The sequence below is a fragment of the Eulemur rufifrons genome, chromosome 19, assembly GCF_041146395.1.
Source record: "Eulemur rufifrons isolate Redbay chromosome 19, OSU_ERuf_1, whole genome shotgun sequence".
NCBI classification, from domain to species: Eukaryota; Metazoa; Chordata; class Mammalia; order Primates; family Lemuridae; genus Eulemur; species Eulemur rufifrons.
In genome coordinates, this window is record NC_091001.1 from 107,328,342 (window position 1) to 107,335,519 (window position 7,178).

The following is a 7,178-nucleotide window of genomic DNA, read 5'->3' on the forward strand; positions in this document are numbered from 1 at the left end:
GTTCTTAATAAATCATGTTAATTATTTTCCAGTCCTTTCCACTGATTATGCAAGGACATTATTGAAACAACTACTGATGTCAATCAGCAGGTATAGTGAACATATATAAATGCCTGTGTACCACTGCATGTGAGAGAGTGTGTGTGTGTGTGTGTGTGTGTGAAACAAATGAATTCAAATCCCACTTCTAAACTCTTTGACTGGGAAAGTTTTAACTTGGTGGTTAATTCTTGGTAGTTTTCCACCACAAATTTAAGTAAGCAGGCATGAACCTAGTTTTAAGAATTGAAATTCATTAATTTTTGCAACAGAACCACAAAACAGTTGAAACATATCCAGTCTCTCACGTTCAAGATGTTCTGTTCTCACCAAAACTTTCTTTCAAAAATCAGCTGTTTAACTCACTTTTTAAACATCCTATTATCTCAAAGGGACAGATTAAATATATGCATGAGCTGGGTAGTACACTACCATGACTTGTCATCTCAGGAGAAGGTCAGGACATTTGGAATACATGTTTTGTTGTTGTAATTAAGGAAAAATACATCTTTAAATTCTAAAAACCTATAAGTTATTTACCAGGAGAAAAATCGTAAGTCTTCCATACAATACAAAAAACATAAAATGGCCACTCACATCACAGTGCAAAATGCTGTAGATGTTCTATGAAGGCACTGTCTTCCTAACATGCCCCGCGTGGATCGCGACACTCTAGCACGCATGAACTGCACACGCTACAAGTCTCTGGCAGGGAATGAACCAGCCGAGAGCTGGCCCCTGCACTTCCCTCAGGCTGGCTCACATGCCCCGTGGGACACATCGGACGCTGAAAACACATGGCTTGTTTGACATCCTCCATGTGATCTTATGCCCTAGATATTTATAGGGCTTAATTTCTTTCTCATCCTTCCCAAATATAGAATAAATCATACTGGAAGTCCTAAAATGTTCTTGCCATACCCCAGTGGATCAGCTCATGCACCCTCTGGGGTACAGGCCTTCCCTTCGGAGATTGCATTTCTGGATAACTCATGCCTTAAAATAATTTTCCACACCCATCTGTGAGCACATGTTTCAAACACAGTCTCTTGTCCTAAGTGGGATTCTAGGAGCCCATACACCCTCACGCATCACATGTAAAATGTGTTGTGTGTGTCTATAAGAGCACATACTTGTTGATTTTCTTGCAGAGGCCATAGTGTCATTACATTCAAAAAAGGGCTCCTGAACCCAAAAAGGTTTAAGGGCCACTAACCCAGATAATTAGTACAAAATGTGTTTTTATTCCTACTGAATTATTTAGATAATTGCACTTGTTCTCAAAATAATAGATCCAGTCAGGAACAAACTTTGGTCACTTAAACACCAAGAAGGAAAATTTTCCCAGTGGATAAAGGGATGTCTTGGGTCCTGCTGTTCACACCCTCGTTATCCTGTTTGGCGATACGGGGCCTCCTGCAGCCCCTCATCCACAGGCGGGGACAGTAGCCTGACCCCAGGCGAGGAGAAGTGATTTGTCAAACTTGAGGGAACTGCAAAGCGAGGTTTCAGCCTAGCAGACTGGCACTCCTTCCCAGTCTCTGATATTTAGCCACCAAAAATGAGTCTGCACTGAAGCCACCTCACTTCTAAACACATTTATCCCACAAGACATACAATCTCCCTTTAGAAAATCTACTTGCCTAGATTCTACTTTTAAACTGGATTCACATTTTTCTTTGTGGGGACATTGAAGCTCTCAGGGCTGAAAGGAAACCTTGAGCCTCTGGAGACACAATTTGGTCTTGGTTTGACAACTGTCCTGCTTCGAATCCTCCCATATGCTGTTGAATGTCCCTTGGCGTTTAGTGCACGGACTATGATGAAAGGTTCTTTGTGCAGCTCTCCTCCCTGGACTGTCCCCCTTTAGGGCAGAAACTGTGTCCCCAACACCCAGCCCTCAGTCTAACACGGGGTCAGTAAGTGAATGACTGCGTGCACTGACCTTGCTTCCAAAAGGAAGCTGCCCCGGGGAATGCTGGGGGAATTCTCACCCGCCCTGAGAATTACACAGGAAGTGGATCTTTCAATTAGCAATAATCGCACCTCGGCTAAACCTCATTGGCTACGATACTGCCACTGCGCAAAGCTAGGAAGTGGATCTTTTAGTAACTCTATATTTACTGGTTCCGCAAAAATTCAATAGCACCTCATTTTTTTTCATATTTACACTGTAAAAAAAAAAAAAAAAAAAAAAACCAGAACATTGTCTCTGCTTCACTGAATCAGAGCATTAGCTTATGCAGGCTTGTGTCATCGGTTTTCATTTGGTGATCACAGGGCAAAGTCCCTGAGAAATGATTCTTGGTTTTTGTAGATAATTTTAGATTTTTAATTCATTGTTTCTCTCCAGTACACAAAGTGCTAGTGCACTTAGCCATAAATGACCTAAGGATGTCAAATTACAAACCAGTGTCTTGAAAAAGGGCACCCCCTATGCCACGATGCAGGCATAAAGACTTCAAAACAATTGCAGTGAATCAAAGAGACGGGAACTCTGGAAACAGAATGTATGTTAAGAGACAGTATCTTGCCTGCTTCATCAGTTTTTCCACACTTTAAAAAAAAAAAAAAAAGATGAAATCACTATATCTACTTTTTCACATCCAATGTATTATGTTATAAGATTAAAAATTGCATATTAAATATTACTGATCAGATGGAAGTTTGAGCACATTACTGATGCTTCAGTTTATTTCTCAAAAGACATGAACAGTGTTTCCAGGACTTACAGAGATACACAGGGGATGAACGAACGCAGGGGTGCGTAGGGACACAACATTGTGTGAATGCATCTTTACAGGCAGTTCCATTTTGTGGGGGGTGCTTTTTAAAGGGCAAAATTCTGGCAGTGATCACAAATTCTGGATCATCGTCCTCCATCTGGTTTATTTTGAGAGCTAGGAGAACCAAGGCCCCTGTGGGCTGTGGCAAATGTAAGAATGCCAGTGGCCATGGTTGCTCTCCTCTAGGTTATAGTCTTTCAACACACTTTCCCCAACCCCCTATACACACACACACACACACACACACGAACCCACAGACATGCATGCACACACATGCACACACGCAGACATGCACACACACGCCCAGTCTAACCCTGCTTTGTCCCCGGGCTACAAGAGAGCTTGGCTGATGATTTGGTCTCACTTGACTGTACCTGCACAACTGAGGTGGTTGGACAAAAACGAATCCCCAAAAAGTTCTTTCAAACTAAACAGGTTAGACCTAGAAAGGTAAGATGAAGTCATGGATCCAGGGATTCAGAGAATACTTTGGAAAATACGTGTGGCTCCTTGGAATCAGTAGCAAAAATGAAAACACCAAAGCCAGACGTCCGCCCACTGCACCCCAGCTCTGCGCAGGTGGCATGGTGACAGCCAGGGTGGCAGGCCAAGGGCCCAAACTGAGGCTCCCCTGGGGAAAGGGAAGCAACGGCCCTCATAGCTCCCCAGCTCCTAGGAAAGTCGTCCATAAGGAGGCCAGGTGCTTCCGACATATAAACCCCCTCTGTGTCTTGGTATCCATCCATATACGTGAATAAATAAAGGTGAGTTTGGTCAAATACTGAGCCACGTATAAGGAATTCAGACATAAATCACGCGCTGCTTTGCTCTTTGGAGAGAATGCAGTACAAATAATATAGATAGCCACTTCATTAAAGCACCCATACTATGCTGGGCTCCTAAAATTCATTCCCTCTAAAGCTCAAAACTATACTGCAAAGAAGGTGTTATTTTTCCCCATTTTTCTGCTGAAGAAACTAAAGTTTGGAAGAGTTAAGAAACTCAAATTCACACTTTCAAATGGTTGGGGAGGATTTGAACGCAGATCTGTCTGGCCCTCGCCTAAGCTTACTAACCTGTTTCACTGGTGTCTTGTTTCTGCAGGCCTTAACAGCAGTATCTGCAATTCCCAGGCCTTTGCCCCCACCTCTTAGAGGACCAGGCCCAGCTGCCTGTAGCACCTTGTGTTAATTCTGGGGATCCCCAGAGAGTGTCTGGGAAATGCTCCACGACGTGCTCTGGCGCCTGTTTCATGGTGTCTGTCACCTTCCTCCTCCCTCCCAGGGCCATCTTTTCCAAGCACCACTGTGAGGGTGGCCCACATGCCACATCCCACAGGGGACAAGGGAGAGCCATCCAGCCCTCTGTGCAGCTGAGCGCTCCAGCCATGTTCCGGACTCGAGTGGAAGCAGCCTCCCCCATGCCATCAGCCTCATGCTCTGCAGTAGCGGCACCGACGCAGCGCCCTTGTGCCTTAAACCGTGGTGGTGCAGTCAGCTGTTTCTGTTACATAACAATCTACACGCCTTATTATACTCAGACTATCTCTTACCTCAGGCTCTGTTAATTAACTGAACCTTTGTCCCTAACTTCCTCTTCCCATAGGTTTTCTCCAGGAGGCAGGGGCCCCACGATGTGCCAGACAGGCCAGGTGGAGCCCAGTGGTGGACAGATGCCCAGGACACTGAGGCTGGACTCCCCCAGCAGACACACACACACACACAACACCCCATTCTCAAAGCGAGTGTCTCTTCTCTGCAAAGCAGTACGTGTATCTGTCTTGGCCAGGACAGAAGCTGTAGTTTGTGTGCTACCCAGGCTGGAGCCACGCAGGCGTCTGTACCCTGAGACTGAGCCTGCACACTGAGGCCGCCTGTGCCAGGATGGGCTGCACATCCTAAGCTCCACCTGAACGCTCCAGCCGTGGGAAAGGCAGGGGAGGAGGGACAAGAGGAGAGACAGAACGCAGGGCTGGGGCCACGTAACGACCCTGACGCAATCTCCCGGTAACTGCAGGCTGGACTGCGCAGTGCCGAGGGAGGTGGAGTGAGGGGCAGAGGATGGGCTCCGTCCACCATGAGCCACGGCCCCCCGGGAGCCAGTTTACTTCCTCATTTCTGCCACGCCAGGCAGCCCGAGGACGCTGGTGCTGTGGGGTTTGCAGAGAGCAGGAAACTTCCAAGCACGAAGGACAGGTCCAGCCGCGGGAGAGAGGGCGGCAGCATGGCAAGGCACATCTGTGGTGCCCTGAGAGCCCGAGCCCCTCTGGCTCCGCAGAGCCCACACCACCAGCGGCAGCCTGACCTTTCTCTCTCCTGCCAGACCGTATCACCTTCCCCTTCCCCGTCTTCCGCTGTTCACATCACTGCAGGAACTTAGCCCTTCAGTCAACATTCTGCACACACGGGCTGAACATTTGCCCTGCGCCAGGCGTTCTTCCGGCCGCTTGGGGCACAGCACTGAATGAGCCGGGCGAACATCTCCACCTCTTCGAGTGACTGTTCTCCTGGAGAGAGACAGGCAGTGACATAACGAGGTGGCAAGCTACTTGCTAAGATAGAAGGCGGGTCGTGCTCTGGAAGAAAGTAACACAGGAAGGCGTGTGGGGAATGTGGGGGCCTGGGGCAGCATCCCACCCCAGCGTTCCAGGAAAGGCCTCCCTGAGAAGGGGGCGGGGGGAGAGACTGCAGGGGTGATGGCAGGTCAGGTGCTGGAGCAGGAGGGAGCTGAGGAGAGCCAGGAACTGGCAAGAAGGCCGGGTAGCCACGAGGGGCTGGTGAGAGCTGGGGGACAGTCTGTGTCTACGGGGGCGTGGGCGCCATTGGCAGTGCTCTGGGCTTGGCCTTGGTGCGGAGGCAGCACAAGGCCTGAGCAGGGAAGAGGCCTGAGCTATTTTTGATCACCATGGCAACTGTGTGTCGAGCAGATGAAAAGGCACCAGGGCAGGAGCAGGGCCGTCAGTTCCGTGCAGTGATGGAGGTGAGAGGTAGCTCGGCCTGGTTGTCACCATGGTGCACAGAGACCTGCCCAGATCCTGGGAACTGGCCTGTGGGCTGCATGAGGACCAGGAGCTGTACCCTGGAGAAAGGTTGGCTACAAGCACATTAACCTGAGACTCTCAAAGGATGGAACAGCTATTTCCCGAGGGAGGGAAAACCACGGAAAGAGCCTCTAGGGGACAAGACCAGGCATTCAGTTGTGCACACAGTAGGTCCGAGAAGACTAACACAAGTGGCAATGACAAGGAGGTGATTGGATAGAAGAATCCAAAGGCCACCAGAGAGAGCTACGCTAGACACAGGAACCCGGGAAGTGCGGGTGCCTAGGTGGTATTTAATTCCAGGGGACTTAGTGAGGTCATCTGGGGACTGAGTGTAGAGAGACCAAGAGGAGGCCCAAGGCCTGGTCCCCGGGTCCCCAACACGGAAAGATCAGGCAGGAGGAGAAGCTGGAAAGGAAGACTGAGTCTAGCAGACAGAAGTGAGCAGAGAATGAATCTGAGTGCAGAAATTAGTTCAAAGAACAGGGAGTGATCAACTGTGCCTAAGGCTACTGAGAAGTGGGGCGGGAAGAGGGCTGAGAACTGGCCATTTGACTTAGCAGCACAGGTGTCCTCTTGCTGGTGACCTCGACAGGAGCCGTCTCAGTGGAGTGTGAGGGCGAAAGCCCGGGTACAGAGTGCGCCAGAGCTGAGATACTCCGTCTTATTTCTTCTTCCTGGGCACAAAGGAGGACCACATCTACTTTCCGGGCAGTTTCCTATATCAGAAACACCCCCAAAGTGTATTCCTGGGAACACAGTTCCGGCACGACCTCTTTGCTTTCCCAGTGCAATTCTTAGTCTCTCTCTCTCTCTCGCCACCCCTCCTTCCCTCCCTCCTTCCCTCCCTCCTTCCCTCTCTCCTCTTCCTCTCCCCTTAACTACAGATACAGTCAGGTCACCAGCCTTGAATGGAAAGGTTGGACCCTTAGGTGATCTTTGCTCTGAGTCACTTTATTCAGCCAAGAAGGGTTCTGTGAATTTTGCACTCAAGTCCTTAATAAATCCTGTATCTTGTTTAGAGATTGGAGCTGTAGGCTTTTCCAACCCTGTAAGACCCCTGCATTTCTGGACTTTACTTGCTTTTCTTTTTGTTGACAAATTGTCCAGTTCCTATCGAGCACACCTTTTGTTATCTAACACCTTGCACATGTGACAAAAGAGGCCTCCACACACCACAGGCCACACATTTTGTTTTCCAGCTTTACCTTTGAGCTATGATCTCGGTAAACCTGGGCTTTTTCCAAATATATTGCTGCTGCATAACACAGATCTCTAGCTCTCCAGAGTGTTGTATCTACTTTTTCTCACCT

At 48.7% G+C, this 7,178-nt stretch overlaps 1 pseudogene; it reads right to left on the minus strand.

The window, feature by feature from the left end:
* Nucleotides 1–2,005: 2,005 nt before the first annotated feature.
* Nucleotides 2,006–2,130, minus strand: LOC138400347 (U4 spliceosomal RNA; annotated as a pseudogene).
* Between the last annotated feature and the right edge of the window lie 5,048 nt (nt 2,131–7,178).